Raw genomic sequence first — 21,137 nt, forward strand, 5'->3', positions numbered from 1 at the left:
ATTTCCAAGTTAGCAGCTCCCCTGACCACACAAATCTACATTCAGCACTTTCTCCCCCAAGCTTCCCAGGTACTAGACACATCACTAAGAGGTCACCCTGGTTTCTTCTCTCTCTCAAAACCTTACAGTTTCTCACCTCTATGTTCTCTTCATCCTTATCTCCTTCTACACTCTGCCTCACATTAGTCTTCTTGCTATCCTAGAACATTCCTGCCTCCAAAACTTCGCTTCCCCTTCCCTTTACTAGGAGCACTCTGCTCTGGGGTTGACTCATGGCTGATTTCTTCTCATGATTCAAGTCTCTGATCAAATATCAACTGTCTCCTCCTCAAAAAAAGAGGTCTTCTCTGATCATTATAGGGGAAACAGCCTCCACTCACATGGCCATGCTCTAGCCCTTACCCTGCCTTTGTTTTTTTTTGTTTTTTCTTCTCATAGCACCTGTCTCAATCTGAAGCTATGCTACTTATTAACTTGCTTAATGTCTGTCTTTCACATTAAAATAAAAGCTCCAAGAGGGCAAAGACTTATATAATTCACCATGGTATCCTGAGTTCCAGAATGGAGATAACTCATAGTGGATTCTTAGGAAATATTTATTGCAAAACTAAGGGAATGAATGATAAATGAATATCAACAATTAATAGTAGCACAGTTTTGAGAACCAGAAGCAGAATGGAATATTAGAACACTGGAAAAACAGATTCTATTTGGGTTTTGAGGAGGTAGAGGAATTTGCATAGGTGAAAAAGAAGAGAGGGGTTGGGTTAGCAGGTGGGGAATTAGTACAAGCAAAGCCCAGACATGGCCACAGTACTCATGGGACAATACAGAGAAACTGACCTGACAGAGGCAGAGAGCAAATGATAGACGCAAATGGAATCTGAGATCAAATGGGTGGGAAAGGGTCAGACCAGAGCAAATGTTGAATGTGTCACACAGACAAGTTATTTGGTGGTGACATGACTTCTTCCAAGGGACTGGCAAGCTATCAGTGATGACTGTGGCATCAGGTCGTGCTTGAAACAGGCAATAAAGGAGAGTTTTGCCATCAGTACAACACAGGCAAAGCCTGGGGTAAAACTAAGGTTCTACAATCAGATTACCCCTGTTGCTTAAGTAAAAATCCCAGGAACAAGAATCCCCTATGCTCTTGCGATATGTCTTAGAAACTAAGAGGTCAGAATCTGAGAATGGGTTCAGCCAGGAAGACCTTACATCACTCGGTGGTCAGGGAGTTATTCATTATTGCTGTAGAATCCAGGAAGTATTGGATCTTGAGTGAAGGCATGGGAATGAGAGGCTTTATAACAACACATTGGAGATATTGTTGGGAACATGTCAGGTTTTTAATAACTGAAAAATGACCACAACAGAATTTCCAGTGAATCCCTTCCTAATTTTGCCTTAGCTGCCTTAAAACATTGTTTGTTATGATTTAAAGTAAAACTTTGCAGCCTTGCTCTAAAGATGCACAAACTGACCTTTTGAGAAATCATATTTATTCCAGATGTTGCTTCTTGTCACAGTGGTGGGGAATTGATTTACTGTGAGAAAGCTGGAAATGACCTAGATCAGTACAGCAAAACCCAAAGGACTTAGTCTTTCTATTTCTCTATTAAGATCAAGTGGCTAATTAGGTGGTAAGATCTGTTACAGTTCCCTAACTTCCACCTCCTCTTAAAGATGAGAAAGGCACTGGGCACCTACTGGCTCAGTCAGTTGGGCAACCAACTCTTGATTTTGACTCAGGTTATGATCTCAGGGTCATGGAGCCATGCCCTGCATCACGATCCACACTGGGCAGGGAGCTGGCTTGACATTCTCTTTCTTTTCCCTCTTCTGCCCTCCCCCTACTTGTGCATGTGTGCTCTCACTCAAAAAAAAAAAAAAGATGACAAAGGCACACTTTGTAGCACCAAAGCAACACTTTGAAGAATGCTTCAGCATTTACTTTACCTGCAAGCCTGTAACTAGGCCATTTATTGCACTTGAAAACAAAATCCTTCCACTGAGCTCCTATTGTGTCATACACCACAGCATCACGGGGGGTGGTAGGGACACTGAGTTTCTGCCACCCTCATCCTGGTTCAGTCTCAGTGTCCCCTGTGTTTTCTGATGCATTATGAGGGTGAATTACATCCAGTGGGTGTTAGGTGACTGGATACCCACCTCTTTGGTGGGTACTTCCCATATTGTAGCTCAGTGAATCTTCACATGGGAAGATGGTAATATCACACCATGTTGCATATTTAAAAAGTAAATCTCAGAGAATATTTTGCCTCCACAGTGTGTTTATTTCAGATAAGGAATGGATTGACTCTTGGAGCTCCCATTCCTGGGCTCTAAACTTTTGCATTAAGAATAGCTCTACCCAGTACAAAGAGGTATAACCTTTTGAAACAAAATTGATGAATAACTTAGAAAGGACTAAATCTCACTTATGTCAAGCTAAACCTGAATTTACACAGGAACAAAGAAAAATTCACCCTTTCTACTCTAGACAGGGACCACATCTTCTTTGCCACCATGTCCACAGTGCCTAGGATAGGGAGAAAATCAAGGTAGTTCCATGAGGGCAATTCATATGGTGACTTTGGGTCCTTGTATTATAGAGTCTGGATTGGAAGTTTCCTCAAAAGTCACTCTGGGGCAGGCCCCCTGCTTCCAAGCAAGTTCACATCCAAAGAAAGCAACAGCAGATCTGGGCTACCTCCCAAAGGCCTCAACAGCAACACAGATGGACAATAAGCACAACAAAAGGTCCAAAGTAAAATAAACATAATTCACATTGCCTTCCTGCCTTCCTTTCTGGTCTTTTCTTTTCCTTTTTGTCAAAAAACAGGATTCTGTTGGCGGGAGAATTCCTGGATGTTCCCATAAGCAGATGGCAATGTTCTCTTATTCTCATGTTGTAGGAACCAGAGAAGGGGGTAACAGGAAAAGAGAGTGAGCAAATCAGAATTAAACAAAGCTCATCTGGCCAATTGGTTACCTTCTATTTCTAATGACTTTTGAAAACTGCAGTATTTGCAAGAATTATTTAACATTATCACTGTATTTATTATAATCAAAGAGTAGACCAGTAAGAGATTTCATCTTTACCCTGTCTTTCAATGAACGTGTAGTGAGTGCTGACTATGTCAGGCTGTAGGCTAGTTAGTTGTCTATTTCACAGAGATGAATGAAACAGTCCTTGTTGTCAGCTAGCTCAAAATCAAGACAACCAAGCAGCAATAACCATGTGTTTTGGTCAGTGCCGGGACATTGGCATGCCCAGGATGATAGAGAAGCCTTGACGGGCAGTCAGAAAGGGTCACAAAACCAGGAAACGCCAGAGATGTGTCCAGAAAGAGGGTTTGAATTTAGACATAGGTGAAGAAACAAAGAAAGTAACTTGAGGCAAGAGTAAAAGTCAGGAGAAAAAGACTCTAGCTTTCATGGTTGGGTATCAATTTGAAAATAGCAGGAATCATTGACATGTTTTCAACAGGAACAAAAATACCATATGGGCATTTGGGAAAGATAATTTAGGCAGCAATATGATACACAGACTTGGGAAAGAGTTGGGAAACAAGACCAGAGACAGAGAGGCTAGTTAGGAAGGTATGGAAAGAAGCCAGGAGCAAAATTACACAGGGCCTACCCAAGGAGCACTAGTGAGGGTAGAGAGGAGGCCAGTTGGCCAATGGATCTGAAGGAGGAGTGGAGAAGGAGACACTGTACAGAACTCCTGGGGCTTCAAGCTTGACTTACCAGGTAGATGCCAATGTCATTAACCAACAGACAATGGGGAGAAAGGGCACATTTAGGGGAGGACAATGATACGGGCAATTGTGGATATGTTGAATTTGAGAGGTCCAGCTGGCTGTTGCATAGCCCTGTTCAGAGCTCAGGCACAAGTTCAAGGCTGGAGCTATGAATCAGCACACAGATTATCACTAAAGCTGTAGGTTTAAGTTCTACTGTATCAGTGGCCTGCAGATGGTTTTTCTATAACCCACAGTAGAAATACATTTTATATCATAGTCCTGTGTACATGAACATACACATAAAAATCCATTAAACAATATTTACTATTACTAAGTGTGATAGACTAATAATTTTCCTTTTCAGTTCTTTTTTTTTTTTTTAAATGCAAGTCAGATCCATACTAGCAGGTTATACAGTTCAGTTTTGCATTGTTCTGGACTGTGAGTTTCTTGTGGCAGGGACCACATGTTAAACAATTTAGATTTCACATAGCACCCGTTATAGTGCCTTTCACATAATGAATTTTTGTGGAAAGGAGGGAGGGAAGGGGAGAAGGAGGGAGGGTGGTTTTCTGATAATCAATATGTCCCAAGACTACAATGACATCTTGTCTCCTCCAAGTTTCTGGAACATTTATACATAGTTTCTATTTTTTGGTACATCTCCAAGACAATCAAACATGAATTATAATGCCTGGGGTGAAATTGGATGGTTTGCTTTTTTTCCCTACTGCATCCCCAGTACCAACACCCTAAACCATACCAAGTTTCCTAGATATAGTTTCCCTTCCAACTTTCCCCCTGCCCCAGAGAGAGCTAGAGACTGTGAGCACATGCGCGAGCAGTGGGTAGGTGGTGCACAGGGAGAGGGAGAGAGAGAATCTTAAACAGGCTCCACACCCAGCATGGAGCCCACCACGGAGCTTGATCTCTGACTCTAAAATCATGATCTGAACCAAAACGGAGAGTCAGATGCTTCACCGACCAAGTCTCCGGGGCATAATCCTTAAATCAGGACTGGACTGCCCAAGCAAAGAGCTTTCATATCATGACCATAGCTCTTTCTATGCAAAGATTGCCATGCTCTGTACCACATGACCCCAACCGCAGCTGCCTGGACCAGAGGAAGATACAGCAGCAGCTAAATATGCCCAATGAAGGGGAAGTAGAAGCCATGAGGAAACAGAAGCTATGAGCAAGCTGAAGATAACAGGAAGAGAGGACAGGATGCAGAAATTAGTTGGTAGGTACAGAAGCAGTTGAAGAAACAGAGAGTAGTTGAGAAACCCTAAAAGCAGAGCACTAGCAAAGGGCATGGGGCCAGCTTGTGCCCATAGGGACAAGGTACTCAAGGAAGCCTTGATGAATCCTGCCTTAACTTCCACTCCCCTTGTTACAATTCAGTTTCTCTGAGGGCTGGCTCTTCATAGATTCCTCTTTCTACGCAAAGTCTGGTTGTCAGAAATGAACTTACTTACTTTCTCTTACTTTCCCATGTGTTTTTAAAACTCTGACCTTGTGGAAAAGTTGCAAAAATAAAATAGAGTACCCACATACTCTTTAGCCAGATCCACTCATTTGGAAAATGTTGCCACATCTCCTTTGTCTCTAGTTTTTTGGAAACAACTGAGAATAGGATGCATACATATATCATAACCCTTTGCTTCTTAATACTTCAGTGTAAATACTTGCCTTGGGACAAAGATATTTTCCTACATAACCACATTACAGTATCAAATTCAGGAAATTTTACGTTGATGTAATACTCTAATTCCATCTAAAGTCCATGCATATGTCTATACCAATGTTCATAGCAGCATATTCACAACAGCCAAAAGGTATAAACCATGCAAATGTCCATCAGTAGACGAATGGACACACAAACTGTGGTGTATGCATACAATGGAACATTATTCAGCCTTAGGAATGAAATTCAGATTTATGCTATAACATAAATCTGAACCTTGAGGACATGCTAGGTAAAATAAGGACATGTTCGATAAAACAAGCCATTCATAAAATAACAAATACTCTGTGACTCCATGTATATGAGGTAGGTTAAGTAGTCAAAAAGCTCAGAGGCAAAAAGTAGAATGGGGTTACCAGAGGCTGAGGGGGAGGGGGAAATGGGGAGCTCTTGTTTAGTGGACACAGAAATTCCGTTTGAAAAGATGAAAATGTTCTGGAAATGGATGGTGATGATGGTTGTACATTATGAAAGTACCTCAGCCACTACACTGTACACCTAACAAATGGTTAAAATGGCAAATTTTATGTTATCTTTATTTTACTACGATTTTTTTAAAGCCCATGTTCAAATTCTGCGAATTGTCTCAATAATGTCTTTTATATCATTTCCCCTTATAGTCCAGGATCATGCATTTCACATTTTGCATTTAATTATCATATCTCCTTATGAGGGTGACTGGTTCATTTTTTCTCACCTGACTTTCTGGTTTTAGCAATCAAAGTCCCAGAAAACCACTCAGTCCCAGACAAGCAGGGATCTGTCATTCTAGTCTTTAGTCTCCTTTGATCTGCAACAGTTCCTCGGCCTTCCTTCATCTTTCATAACATTGCCAGTTTTAAAGAAACCAGTCCCAATTATTTCATAGAATGTCTCTCAATTTGATTTTACTTGAGGTTTTCCCAGGTTACATGTTTTTGGCTGAAACACTATGTTTGGGCTGTTGTGTGCTGTTGGGAGTATGGTGGCTGGAGACACGTTTGCCCTGCACTGGTTTATTAATTTTGGTCATGGTCAAAGGGTGGTCCAGTTTCACAATCATGTACCTACTACTTTCCTTCCCATTTACACTGAAAATATTACAGTATAGAAGTGCTCCTTGAGGGGTGCCTGGGGGGCTCAGTGGTTGAGTGGCTGCCTTTGGATCAGGTCATGATCCCAGGGTCCTGGGATGGAGTCCTGCATCGGGCTCCCCCTCAGGGAGCCTGCTTCTCCCTCTGCCTACGTCTCTGCCTCTCTCTGTCTCTCTTATAAATAAATAAATAAAATCCTAAAAAATAAAAAAAAAAAAGAAGTGCTCCTTGAAACCTGAAAGAGCCCAAGCAGAAGCTAAACATTTTATAGGAAAGATCAGATAGCATCTTTGCACTTGACAAAAGCAAACATTTCGGGATCTCCTTTCCACTGTCATCGCAGAGCACAATAGCCACTTTTTTCTCCTCCCTCCCTCTTTGGCCACTTTAGGTTTTTGAGGAGGAAGGATTTTCAAAATGCAAATATTTTTATTTTATTATCCTTTTTAAAAAATCACCACATTACGGGTGAAGAAAGCCTGTATTTCCGTTTGAATCCTGCACTTTGGCACGGGTTCTCAAAGTGAAGACTGTTTTGTTGGGGGAAAACGCAGTATTTCTGTGTAGCAGAGACCTTTACCCTTCTTTATCGACAGCCCTGACTGCCATCAGAGTTTGTTATAGATTTCGTAAATGATCAGTTCCAATGAACACAACCGCTGTATTAACTACCCAATCAGGCAACCAGTGAACTCTCCAAAACCACTAGCAATCACGGGAGGCAGAGCTATGGGGGAAGAGGTGGGAGAGCAAAGGTCTCCGAGTTATTTGAAGGACACAGTAGCCTTTGGATGCTGGGAGCACCGTGACCTCGAATCTAACCACAGCCTTTATCACGGTCTAAACATGCCACAGAGTCTCTTTATTTATTATGTTTTCTGCCTCTCTATGCTAGAATCAAGAAATCTCTGTAAAGCCAGGATCTTTTTGTTGTTGTTGTTCACTGATGGTACTGGCTGCCCTATAGTGTGCAATTAAGATTTGTTGAATGAATGAATGAATCTGCTTGTAAATATAATTAATGTAATTAATGCCACTGACGTGTACCCCTAAAAATGACTAACACAGTGTCATGTTATATGTATTTTGCTACTCAAAAAAAATTGTTTTAAGTCATCTGACATGGGTAATACTGGATTGCTGCTGTATTTGAAATAATTTCAGTAGATCTGCTCTACTAAGGAATCAGCCCAGACCAGATCCTCATCCCCAAAACCAACAGAGTCAGTCCATTTCAAAGCCCCTTGACTCAAATTGTAAGTGTTTAGGTCTTCTGAGGGGCCGGGAAAGATAAAGGATAGCAGCTTCTTTTAGTTTATAAACTTTCCTGCCCTGCGTCCTCCTCCAGGCACCCTCACTCTCGTTCTCACCAGCGATTGCCTTCTATAATTCTCACACGATAAGGCAGGAGAAAAACATTAACTTGCATTTTTCTGCCCATATTCTTGGTCACCCATCCTCAGTGGAGCTGTGGCGAGAGGAAAGCTAAGATAATGCCCCCTCAGATAGCATTGCATTCTCTTCTGTTCTCAGATCCTCCTCCCACCATGAGGAAGAGTCCATTCTGGCCAACGATGAAATCTAAAAAGCATAGGATCAAGAATTATAGCTCAGGGACATTCTGTGAGATAGAATGAACAGGGGAAGATAGAGCTACATTAATCATCTGCGCTGGGGAATTGCTTGCGCTAGTGTTCACGGAATGCTTCATGCTCTGCAGATAAATGTAAAGGCTCTGCAAAGCAGAACATGCAAACGGCTCCTGGTAAAATCAATTATGGATCAAAGCTATTTTTCTTTGCCCTTCAAACTATCTAGTTTGCTTTTTATTTTTTTTTATTTATTTTTTTTTTTAGTTTGCTTTTTAAATATTTGAACTTTTTCGTACAAGTTGTGACTATGACGCAAATTTCAATACATGATGCCCTTTACCAACAGATCCTGACTTGGAAAAGCCTCTACCCCAAACTTGACTCTACTCTGACATTTGAAAAAAAAAAAAAAAAAAGAGAGAGAGAGACTTTATAGGGTTGTTATAGTTAATACAAGGCTTCAAAAATATAATGCTAGAAATATATTGGGTGCTCAATTTAAAAACTATTCCATCCAATTTAAAACCTAAGTCAGTGAGTGCATGAAAAGTGAGGAAATTATAAATGAATGGGGTTTGGAAAAGGCAGAAGTGATGTCTGCCATCATTCACAAATCTGTCCCTCAGGCAAATGTAGATACCACTAACAAATATTGGACACCTACTGTATACTATTTTAAGTGTTTTTACACATTTTATCTCTTTTATCAAGATTTAATCACTTGAATTAGAATCATATCTATGTAGATCTACATAGATTAGAAAACCTCTGAACTCTTCGTGAGGCAAACGATTTGGTTTTCAGCTAAGCAATTTTCTCTCTCCACTCTCTTTTTTTCTTTTCTGTTCTTTTTTGAATTATAGGTACAAGAAGCCATTCTTACTTTATTGCAATACTACTGCTTCTAAGACTCAGGCACATTTTTTTTTTTTTTTTTTTTGGTATTCTAACAAATAGAAAAGGCTTGCTTTTGTTGAAAGGCTATACAGTTAATTATATCAAACTCTAAGCCAATATTTTTAATAACTATATTTTATTGCAACTATAAATTCTAGTTAGAATGTCACTACTGTGTTTAGTTTAATTGTATGTTTTGTTTCTGAGTTACAATACAAATACTGGGTTTGAGCTAAAACTGTTTTGGAAGTGGGCAGAAAGTTTGCAAAAGGAAGTCAAGATGAGACCTACAGATGGAATCAGGCTCCTAGAAGAATGGAATATTCAACTCACTCCCTCACTCCTAACAAGCTCAAAGCAACTTTTCCAACTTTCATTCTTGGTATAAAGTGTCAAGGAGCACAATGGGGTTATGTAAATTATTCTACTCGATCAAGGTTAACAGTATGTCATTGACAGTTTCACTCCAGGCAAAACAATTTAGCGAAGAACATTTAGAATAATGTTCTATGAATGAATTGAATGAATTAATTTTATTTATTTATTTGTTTGTTTATTTTTTGTGGGAAAGGGTAACATTTTTAAAAGCATCATACTGGGTGGCTCAGTTGGTTAAACCTCTGACTCTTAGCTTCCACCCAGCTCCTGATCCCATGGTCATGACTGAGCCTTCCTTCACACTCAGCAGAGTCTGCTCAAGAGTCTCTCTCCTTCTCCCCGCCCCTCCCCCCACTCACACTCCCCCTCTCTCTAAAACAAACAAATAAATAAAATATTTAACAACAACAAAAATAATTAAGTAAAAGTTAAAAAGCTTTTGTTATCATACTAAATACCACACATAGGTCACTGCTTATGGCTTATTCAATAATACAACTCAAAAATGTGCATATACTCCCTTATATGTAGGGACTATTATATTACTGCATTTCCCAACCCTGTGACCACAATAAATAACTGTCATTAGAAGTTACTGACAAAAAAAAAAAAAAGAAGAAAAAGAAGTTATTGACCAGTGCAAGGTATAGATGAATAGGTAAATTTTAGGAGAAGATGGATATAAGAAATATAAATTTATCACAGCATGTGGGATTGAAGCATGAAAATCTGAATTTCAAGAATTCATTGTAACACGTATTAGCTGTATGATCTTTGGAAGTTCATTTTCAATTTGTAAAACGGATAAAAATATTACTTGCCTTCTAGCAGTGCTATGGTATTTTGAAAATAAGGGATAAGGAAGCACACTTTCTAAATCTAAAATACCATACATACATTAGCTATAATAATAAATTTTTATAAAATAAATGTTTTTAGCAAGATTCCAATTTTAGTTTCCATTTAATTGTTTTAATTTAAAAATCAATTTCAGTTGATTTTTATCAACTGAGATCAAACTGAGTTGATACTCAGTTTAAAAATCAGAAAAACAGATTATGAGGGAAAAAAAGGAAAATCAACCATAGTCCTACTGTCCCTCTTCACCCTTATGTCTTTGCCCAAATATCACATTCTCAGTGAGGCTTTTCAAGACATCGTGTTTTAAATTGCTGCAAATTGTTGTACCTTCATCTTCACACACAAACATGGGGCACTTAGTATATAGCATTTCAGGACATGTGATCTACCATTTAATGAATTTATTTATGTATTGTCTATATTCCTCCAGAGGAATCTGAATTCCATGAACACAAGGTTCCATGTTGCTCAATGTTATATTTCTAGTCCCTGATCATTGTCAGCATTCAATAAATATTTGTTGAATAAATCAGTGAATCCAAGCACAAGTAACACTTAGATGTGTTTCTTCTCCTGTTTTAAAAATTTTAATGTGGGGGATCCCTGGGTGGCTCAGCGCTTTAGCGCCTGCCTTCGGCTCAGGGTTTGATCCTGGAGACCGGGAATCAAATCCCGCATCAGGCTCCCTGCATGGAGCCTGCTTCTCCCTCTGCCTGTGTCTCTGCCTCTCTCTCTCTGTCTCTCATGAATAAATAAATAAATAAATAAATAAATAAATAAATAAACAAACAAATAAATAAATAAATCTTTTAAAAAAGTTTTAATATGATGTTTCATTATTTCTAACACACACACAAAAAGAGTAACATTGATTAAATGCCAATCACTATGATAAGAATTTTACATATTTTTTTTTCAGTTGATCTATCAACAACTCTGAGAGATATTATCCCTGGTTTACCGATGAGAAAACCAAAGTCTCAAAGTGTGAAGCAATGTGCCCAACGGTTGGCTTCTAGTAAACTGAATCTGACTTCAAATCAAAGTGTGATTCTAAAGTTTGTGTGATTTCACAACATCATTTTGCTTTTTAGTTGTACTCTTACTATATATTTATTCATATCTATGAATATCTTCATCCTTCTCCGTTTAACTTTATATCTGAAGTATTTTATTTCCTCATGTTATCACATTTCATTTTCTATTTTAATGGCTAAAGCTAACTGTATAATTGAGGATCATACTAGAGAGATTAGTAGCAGGCATTGGCTGAAGACCATAAATACTTATCATAAAAGTGTTTAGTTATGAACTTCTCTAAAAAAATCATATTTTAGCTAACCTCTGCTCTTTTTGTCCAGAAGCCCTCCCCCGCCCCGAATATGTTGGGATTCCCGGACTCAACCTAGCTGCTCAAGCATGTTGTTATTTAGTGGGGGTTATTTCTGAAAGAACACAGGATCAGCTCACAGATCTGAAGCTGAACAGTTAAGCCTTGGAAAGGATGTGTCAGCTGGACCCTGGCCATCAGGGCTCTCCTGCCTCTGAATCTCTGCCTGTTGGCATCATTTCTTAGATCAGTTTCCACTGTAGGAAAAGACATAGCTGCCTGGGGTGCAAATCCTCGCACCTTTCTGACTAATAGAAAAAGGAATATCTTTCTCCACCTCAAGTTTAAAAAATATTGGTAAAAAGACATTGATTGGCCTGGCTAGAATTTTTTGTCTATCCAGGGACAATCAGTGTGCTCAGAGAAATGAGCAAGAGTGACTGACTCAGTGTGGGCCATGTGCCTTTCCTTTGAAACACTTCATGATTAGTAGCCCCACATAGTCAGAAGGAGCATCCCCCCAAAAATGTCTGTTCTGGACAGAGGAAACCTTGAATGCTCCCCTAGGAGATCAGATCAAACCCTGCTTTTCTTCCTTAATCTGCTTCAGATCACATATCATTCATTATGAAAAAAGATTCATGGAGCACCTATGACGTGGTAGGCGCTGCCAGGACTTGGAGATAGCCATCTATTAGTTCAGTCAATCACCAAATGTTTATTCAGAGGCTCCCCTTGCCAGGCAGCATGCTAAGTTGCTGTGGATGCAGGAGTGAGGAAGACAGACAGGTCTCCACTCTCTCCCAACTTATATCCCATGGGCACAACTGTCAACCAACAGGTAGAGAAATACGACAATCCTAAATTGTGAGAAGAAGTGAACATGATGCTCTAAGAGGATAATGAGAGTGGCTTTAGGATGATGAAGGCTGGCCCCTCTGAAGAAATGATCATTGAAAAAAGTGCCCAGTGAGGGGCATCTGGGTGGTTCACTGGCTGAGTGTCTGCCTCTGGCTCAGGTTGTGATCCCAGGGTCCTGGGATCTAGTACTGCATCTGGCTGGCTCCCCACAGGGAGCCTGCTCCCCCTCTGTTTATGTCTCTGCCTCTCTCAGTGTCTCTCATGAATAAATAAATAAAATCTTTAAAAAAAAGTACCCAACACACTGTGTCCTCTTGCTGAATCCCTCACATGCCTTAGCAGAGGCTGAGCACATGAAGATTTGCTAAGTTGGAAGGGAAACTAAGAAAATGAATATCGAGCTTAGTGTAAAAAATAAAGGAAATTTTTGAAAATTAAGACCTGCAGATTAAAAGAGGTCATCCTCCCATATGAGTTTTGGAAAAAACACATCATTTAGCAGCCATTGAAAAAAAAATGTGTTGACCATAAGAACTGCAAAGTTCACAAGGCTTCAATACACATTTCAAAACAAGCCTAAGAAATAACAATCAAATGTGTCATGGCTATACAACTCATTCAAAAACAAATCCACAACAAAAGGGGAAAAAAATAGGGCTGTTTTGCTGGCCACATACCTAAGCACCAAAAACCTTAAAGTTTCCTCTGAAAATCTGATAGGCATGTTTACTTCTTTGCAAAGATCTTTTCCTGTGAATAGATTTGTTTCTATGAGCCACAAATAAAGAAAATGAAAATGTTTATTTCAACATTTGGTCTGTACATATTTACCACATAGTGTCATGAACATGCTCTCTACACACACATGTAAACATGTCTATATACATAAACCTGGGGCTGTGTGGAAAGGGGATGGATTTAGTCAGGTAGAACCAGGTCCCAGGGTGCCTGAGTGGCTCAGTCGGTTGAGTGTCCCACCCTTGGTTTCAACTCAGATCGTGATCTCAAGGTCGTGCGATCGAGGCCCACATCAGGCTCCATGCTCAGCTCACAGACTGTTTGTCCCTTTCTGTCACCCCACTTGCACTCTCTCTCAAATAAACAAATAAATAAATAAATCTTAAAAAATAAAAGAAAAAGAACTAACTAAAGTCCCAGTTCTGGTTCTACTAATTAGCTATGTGATTTTGAGCAAGTTACTTAACCTTTCAAGACCCCATTTTTCATTTGTGAAATCGCAATAATACAGACAACTTCATAGGATTGTTCCAGAATTTTTATAATCAAGATGTGCATGAGTGCTAAGCAGTATGTGGAATAGAATGTGCACTCAAAAAATGGTATATATTATTATTTTTTTTTAATTTTTTTAAATTTATTTATGATAGTCACATAGAGAGAGAGAGAGAGAGAGAGAGGCAGAGACATAGGCAGAGGGAGAAGCAGGCTCCATGCACCGGGAGCCCGACGTGGGATTCGATCCCGGGTCTCCAGGATCGCGCCCTGGGCCAAAGGCAGGCGCCAAACCGCTGCGCCACCCAGGGATCCCTATATTATTATTTTTAAGAGTCAATATATTACTAGGCCTTATATTGACTACTCTTTTTGACTACTCTTGTATTCTATGAAAGAGTAAATTTAGTATATTTTATTTGTTTGCTAATGATTCTGATCACACTAAAAATATTAGTTGAATATACTATTGCATTAATATTTGAGGAATAGTTACAACTATGAAATAATTTAAGAAGGTTAACAGTGTTTTTTCTGTTCTTTCTACTATAGAACAGAACAGATAAGGGATACATTTAATTATTCATGTGTAGGTGGAAGACCCAACTAATAGTCAAACAAGCCCCTTGAGAGAATAGAGGGACGTTGTTCATCCCTGTGAATGCAGTTGCCTCCCCTGTATGTGCTGCTCACTTCCACATCTGTGGTCTGGGTCAAAGTGCTCTTTGACTGGACTGACCTTCACCTCCACTCATCCAAATTCTACTTTTCCTCCTTACCTCATTACTCATCCCATCTGCCATCATTGCTCTGTTTTTTTTTTTAAATTGGAGTTCAATTTGCCAACATATAGCATAACACCCAGTGCTCATTCCATCAAGTGCCCCCCTCAGTGCCTGTCATCCAGTCACCCCAATCCCTCCTCCACCTCCCTTTCCACTACCTCTTGTTAGTGGAGTTAGTTTCCCAGAGTTAGGTATCTCTCATTGCTCTGGTTTTAAGGAAAGAGGCCTTCACAGTTCTTTTGTTCCGTCAAACAAACATTTCCTTTTGGATGCCTTAAATTCTTATTGCTCTTTTATAAGTACCTCCCCAAAACTCCTTTACATCACCCTACCTCAAACATGGAGCATTTATTACTTATAGTTAGTTAATCCATTCCCCACCTAAAACAGAAGTCCTGTTTGCAAAGATGAGCAATAATTTGCAGCTAAAATCTCCTGATTGATACATGTGAGATAGCTCTTTCCTCTGGTTTCCTTCCTTGGGACAAATGACAGTTTTCCAATGAATGCTCTTACCAGGTTCCTAGGAAAAAACCCACTGTTCTGGATGGACACTGACCAGTACAGGACACAGAGAGCCTCCTAGGAGCCTGGATTATTATGTCCAAACTCCAGGCTGATTAGGCTTTTGAGCATTCCAATTCCAATGACTATTTTCCCAAACCATTTACCAAAAATGGAACACAAAACCAAAACACCCAAGACCCTGTAGGTGAAAAGAGAGAAATATATTTCAGAATATGCTAAGAAGGAAATCCTGTTATGTGCAACAACATGGATGAAATTCAGGGCATTATGCTAAGTGAAATAAGCCAGAGAAAAACAAGTACTGCTTGATATTACTTATATGTGGAATATAAATAAAAAGTCAAAAACAACAACAGCAAAAAGAATATACTTCCTACTCATTCCTTCCCTACAGAAAGTCTCAATCCCTTCTGCTTCTGCTTTTGGTGTCAAAACAGAATCATTACCTCATTTCTTGGTGCAATTTTGCCACATATATTTACCAAACTGTAGATTTTCAAATACAAATACTATACATAAATATGATATAAAAAATAGCATTTTGCCAAGCAGCATGACCACAGTATTTTGCAAACATTTTGAATGATTGCTACCTACAATGATGCAGCAGCATCAGAGGGATCTCACCGGGGAAGAAGGCATCCAACTCAGGAGGCCTCTGAGGTGACATTTCCTTGGTAGTTTCACAAAGGCCAAGATTCTGGATCACAGCTGGGAGAGTCCACAAACTAGATCTTCAGAATGTACCCCAGAAATGCACCCTCAGGGAAATACTCCCATGAGATGGACTTGTAAACCAGAATGACAATGCATTCATTTTTAAATGGAAACTAACCTTTTTGGCAAGATACAAGTGACTTGCATCTCATTCAGAATACCACACCCCCGTCCCTATGGACAGATAACTGGAAAGCTGGATTAGTAATCAAGACAACTGCTGTGTGAACATGGACTTAAGAGAAGTAGATTATCTTGATGACTATTTCACAAAGGCCATGATGAGACCCTGATCAAGGATATCTTTGCCTCCTTGGTCAACATCATCCTATGGGTGATTATACCTTTTCTAGGGGCCAGAAGGATTGTGGCATGGGTTCACATTGCCAAATTTTTCTGTGCAGAATGACAACAGCTAATACTAACATGTGATGGTGCTTACCCTGTGGCCAGTCGCTATTCTAGACATTTTATCTATTAACTAATTTAATCTTTGTAACAAATCTTTGAGATTTTTATTATTATTAGCTCCGTTTTGTGAATGGTAACACTGAACCACAAAGGGGGTGAATAACTTGCTAAAAGTTGCATCATTAATTAGGTGGTAAAACTGGATTTGTAGGTTGCCTGGCTACAGAGTCCATGCTTTATTTTTTTTTTAATTTTATTTATTTATGATAGTCACAGAGAGAGAGAGAGAGAGAGAGAGAGGCAGAGACACAGGCAGAGGGAGAAGCAGGCTCCATGCACCGGGAACCCGATGTGGGACTCGATCCTGGATCTCCAGGATCGTGCCCAGGACCAAAGGCAGGCGCCAAACCGCTGCGCCACCCAGGGATCCCCATGCTTTAAATTCTTATGATACACTGCCTCTTGAATACTGGGTCTATGCTGCACTCCCATTTCTTTCTTTTTTCTTTTTTCAATAATAAATTTATTTTTTATTGGTGTTTAATTTTCCAACACACAGAATAACACCCAGTACTCATCCCGTCAAGTGCCCACCTCAGTGCCCGCCACCCAGTCACCCGCACCACCCCCCCCCGCCCACCTCCCCTTCTACCACCCCTAGTTCATTTCCAAGAGTTAGGAGTCTTCCATGTTCTGTCTCCCTTTCTGATATTTCCCACTCATTTTTTCCTCCTTTCCTCTTTATTCCCTTTCACTATTATTTATATTCCCCAAATGAATGAGACCATATAATGTTTGTCCTTCTCCGATTGACTTACTTCGCTCAGCATAATACCCTCCAGTTCCATCCACATCGAAGCAAATGGTGGGTATTTGTCGTTTCTAATGGCTGAGTAATATTCCATTGTATACATAAACCACATCTTCTTTACCCATTCATCTTTCGATGGACACCGAGGCTCCTTCCAGTTTGGCTATTGTGGCCATTGCTGCTATAAACATCGGGGTGCAGGTGTCCCAGCATTTCATTGCATCTGTATCTTTGGGGTAAATCCCCAGCAGTGCAATTGCTGGGTCATAGGGCAGGTCTATTTTTAACTCTTTGAGGAACCTCCACCCAGTTTTCCAGAGTGGCTGCACCAGTTCACATTCCCACCAACAGTGCAAGAGGGTTCCCTTTTCTCCGCATCCTCTCCAACATTTGTGGTTTCCTGCCTTGTTAATTTGCCCCATTCTCAGTGGTGTGAGGTGGTATCTCATTGTGGTTTTGATTTGTATTTCCCTGATGGCAAGTGATGCAGAGCATTTTCTCATGTGCGTGTTGGCCATGTCTATGTCTTCCTCTGTGAGATTTTATTCATGTCTTTTGCCCATTTCATGATTGGGATTGTTTGTTTCTTTGGTGTTGAGTTTAAGAAGTTCTTTATAGATCTTGGAAACTAGCCCTTTATCTGATACATCATTTGCAAATATCTTCTCCCATTCTGTAGGTTGTCTTTTAGTTTTGTTGACTCTTCACAACTTTTGTTGTGCAAAAGCTTCTTATCTTGATGAAGTCCCAATAGTTCATTTTTGCTTTTGTTTCTTTTGCCTTCGTGGATTTATCTTGCAAGAAGTTATTGTGGCCAAGTTCAAACCGAGTTCAAAAAGGGTGTTGCCTGTGTTCTCCTCTAGGATTTTGATGGAATCTTGTCTCACATTTAGGTCTTTCATCCATTTTGAGTTTATCTTTGTGTATGGTGCAAGAGAGTGGTCTAGTTTCATTGTTCTGCATGTGGATGTCCAATTTTCCCAGCACCATTTATTGAAGAGACTGTCTTTCTTCCAACGGATAGTCTTTCCTGCTTTGTCGAATATTAGTTGACCATAAAGTTGAGGGTTCACTTCTGGGTTCTCTATTCTGTTCCATTGATCTATGTGTCTGTTTTGGTGCCAGTACCACACTGTCTTGATGACCACAGCTTTGTAGTACAACCTGAAATCTGGCATTGTGATGTCCCCAGATATGGTTTTCTTTTTTAAAATTCCCTTGGCTATTCGGGGTCTTTTCTGATTCCACACAAATCTTAAAATAATTTGTTGTAACTCTCTGAAGAAAGTCCATGGTATTTTGATAGGGATTGCATTAAGCGTGTAAATTGCCATAGGTAACATTGACATTTTCACAATATTAATTCTGCCAATCCATGAACATGGAATATTTTTCCATCTCTTTGTGTCTTCCTCAATTTCTTTCAGAAGTGTTCTATAGGGATCCCTGGATGGCGCAGCAGTTTAGTGCCTGCCTTTGGCCCAGGGCGCGATCCTGGAGACCTGGGATCGAGTCCCACATCGGGCTCCCGGTGCATGGAGCCTGCTTCTCCCTCTGCCTATGTCTCTGCCTCTCTCTCTCTGTGACTATCATAAATAAATAAAAATTAAAAAAATTTAAAAAAAAGGAATGAGGCCTGGGACCTCCTTTAAAAAAAAAAAAGAGGTGTTCTATAGTTTTTTGGGTATAGATCCTTTACCTCTTTGGTTAGGTTTATTCTTAGGTATCTTATGCTTTTGGGTGCAATTGTAAATGGGATTGACTCCTGAATTTCTCTTTCTTCAGTCTCGTTGTTAGTGTATAGAAATGCCACTGACTTCTGGGCATTGATTTTGTATCCTGCCACACTGCCGAATTGCTGTCTGAGTCCTAGCAATCTTGGGGTGGAGTCTTTTGGGTTTTCTATGTAGAGTATCATGTCATCAGCGAAGAGGGAGAGTTTGACTTCTTCTTTGCCAATTTGAATGCCTTTTATGTCTTTTTGTTGTCTGATTGCTGAGTCTAGGACTTCCAGTACTATGTTGAGTAGCAGTGTGCACTCCCATTTCTAAGGCTACATCTTGCCTGCTGCATTGATTATTTTATATCCTGTTTGATACCATCCTCTACAGATCTGACTCCTTATAATGCCGTGTCTCTGAAAGCTTTTTTTTTTTTTAAAGTGGAGGCACCTGGGTGACTCAGTCAGTTAAGCATCTGCCTTCAGCTCAGGTCATGATCCCAGGGTCCTGGGATGAAGCTCTGTGTCTGGCTCCTGGCTCAGCAGAGAGCCTGCTTCTCCCTCTCCTCTCCTCCTTGTACTCTCTCCCACTATCTCTGTCTCTCTCTTTCAAATAAACAAATAAAATCTTTTTTCAAAAAAGTATATATATGTTCATATCTATGTACATGTATTTTAAAAGAAAAATAGCATGCATACATATGTACGTGTATAAAATCTTTACTGTTGCCTCTATATACCAACAAATATGAGCAAAATCAAGCTTGTGTGGACTTTAGGCTAGAACAGAAACTGTTATATTGAACTAGACAGCCTGATAATAGCTGTTCAAATAGGATTTGGCCTATACTTCATCCTTCTCCAAAAAAGGAAATATTTAGTTTCTGGGAGATATTTAGGAGTTACAGCAAGAAATATTAGACTGAAGGAGGAATGTGTGTTGGGCTCATGTTAAAAAGTGTTGCTGCGGTCAGAGGCAGCTGCTCCTAACCAAGCTTGAGGCAGCACATCCCAGGCCACACCATCTGGAGTTCCACTACAGGTCCTGGGGAGCGCCAGACTGTATTCCGTTGACCAGATCCTCCTTTCCCAGAGATTGTTTTAAAACTGCTATCATCTTGAGGTAGGTTCCCTTATTACTTTATTTTCAAAAATCAAATTTTAAAAAATGATAAATTAAAAATTCACACGATTCCAAAGGCTAATCGTGCAAAAGATTGTACGGTGCAAATTCTCTCCTATGCCTAAAAAGCCCTGAATGTTGGTTCTCTTCCCAGGAGGCAATTATCAGTTTTTTATTTATCCTTCCAGAGCTATTCTATTATCTTTTTTTTTTCCTGTCATATCTCTTCCCTAGAGATATATATTTGAGACTTTTTATCTTGTTTTGCTATGCTGTCCTCTTTTTGTTTCCTATTTCTTCTCCAAGTCAACCTCCGCTATGGACTTTCTTTCAAATATCAACTTGCAGTTGGCTGAGACTGGTTTTATCCCCTTTCCAAATCTAGTTTCTAGCTCTAGCTAGGAAGAAGTTGGCATGTGACAGCTGGTGGTCCTAGTCACCTCCTGATGAATGATGGATAGGACCAGGAGGAGCAACCGTTCCCTAGTATCATTAATTGCAAGATTTTTGCAAGCTCAAAATTCTAAGAGTTGACAGTTGCCTCCAACTGTTAACAGCTGTTAATTTGGCTGCGGCTGTGGGGATCTGACTCTCCTTCTGCAAACAACTGGGACAGCGGCTGGCTCACGACATACCTTCCTTTACAGCCTCTGTGACACTCAATTCTGAATTTCTTAGGCCTAAAAATAATATCCTAAGCCCATTCCAGAGTCCTTACATCTATCACTAGCTGTGAGACTTTGCACAAATAACCTACCCTTGGTCCTTGGTTTCCCATCCGTACAATGGAGGAACTGGATGAAATGATCTCTGCTTCCAACCCCATAATTTCCATGAGAATGGAGTCAGTTATTAAATGGTGAATGCCATCCCAGTCCTTCTCCTCCCTCCACCCCCCCTTGCCGCAAGAATCTGGAACTTGAGGGAATGATGAATCCAAGCATGGTCTTAAAGCAATGACGTGTCCCTGCATTTCTAGCACAACTGCTAAGTGGGTTCTGCTCTTTACTCCCTTGGTGCTGGGGGTATTTAAGAGCTGCTTGTCTCATAGATGCAAAGAAATTCTTTCCTCATCCCACATACTGGCATGCATTTCTAAAAATCATTTTAAGTAATTATGAGAACAGCATTATTTTTTTAAGTATAGAAAGGTAGTGGAAAAATGGTAATCCCCTCTTTTTAAATGGCACCTGTATATACATCTAGTTAATATATATCCAGTTAATAATTCTTACCCAATCTGAATGTTATTTTGCATTATCACAGTCATCAGAGTGGCAGATTTGAGGTGTGCCTGATGAAGACTCATCTTTCCTGG

General features: G+C 39.9%; 1 long non-coding RNA gene across 1 annotated transcript in view; it reads right to left on the minus strand.

Moving 5' to 3' along the window:
• Window positions 1-20,728, minus strand: part of LOC144316205 (uncharacterized) — a 50,558-nt gene extending 29,830 nt beyond the window's left edge. Inside the window, exon 1 of the long non-coding RNA XR_013382061.1 lies at window positions 20,577-20,728. This is a non-coding gene — a long non-coding RNA (uncharacterized LOC144316205). The remainder of the gene's footprint in view (window positions 1-20,576) is intronic.
• Between the last annotated feature and the right edge of the window lie 409 nt (window positions 20,729-21,137).

This window comes from Canis aureus, chromosome 6 (genome assembly GCF_053574225.1).
Source record: "Canis aureus isolate CA01 chromosome 6, VMU_Caureus_v.1.0, whole genome shotgun sequence".
NCBI lineage: Eukaryota > Metazoa > Chordata > Mammalia > Carnivora > Canidae > Canis > Canis aureus.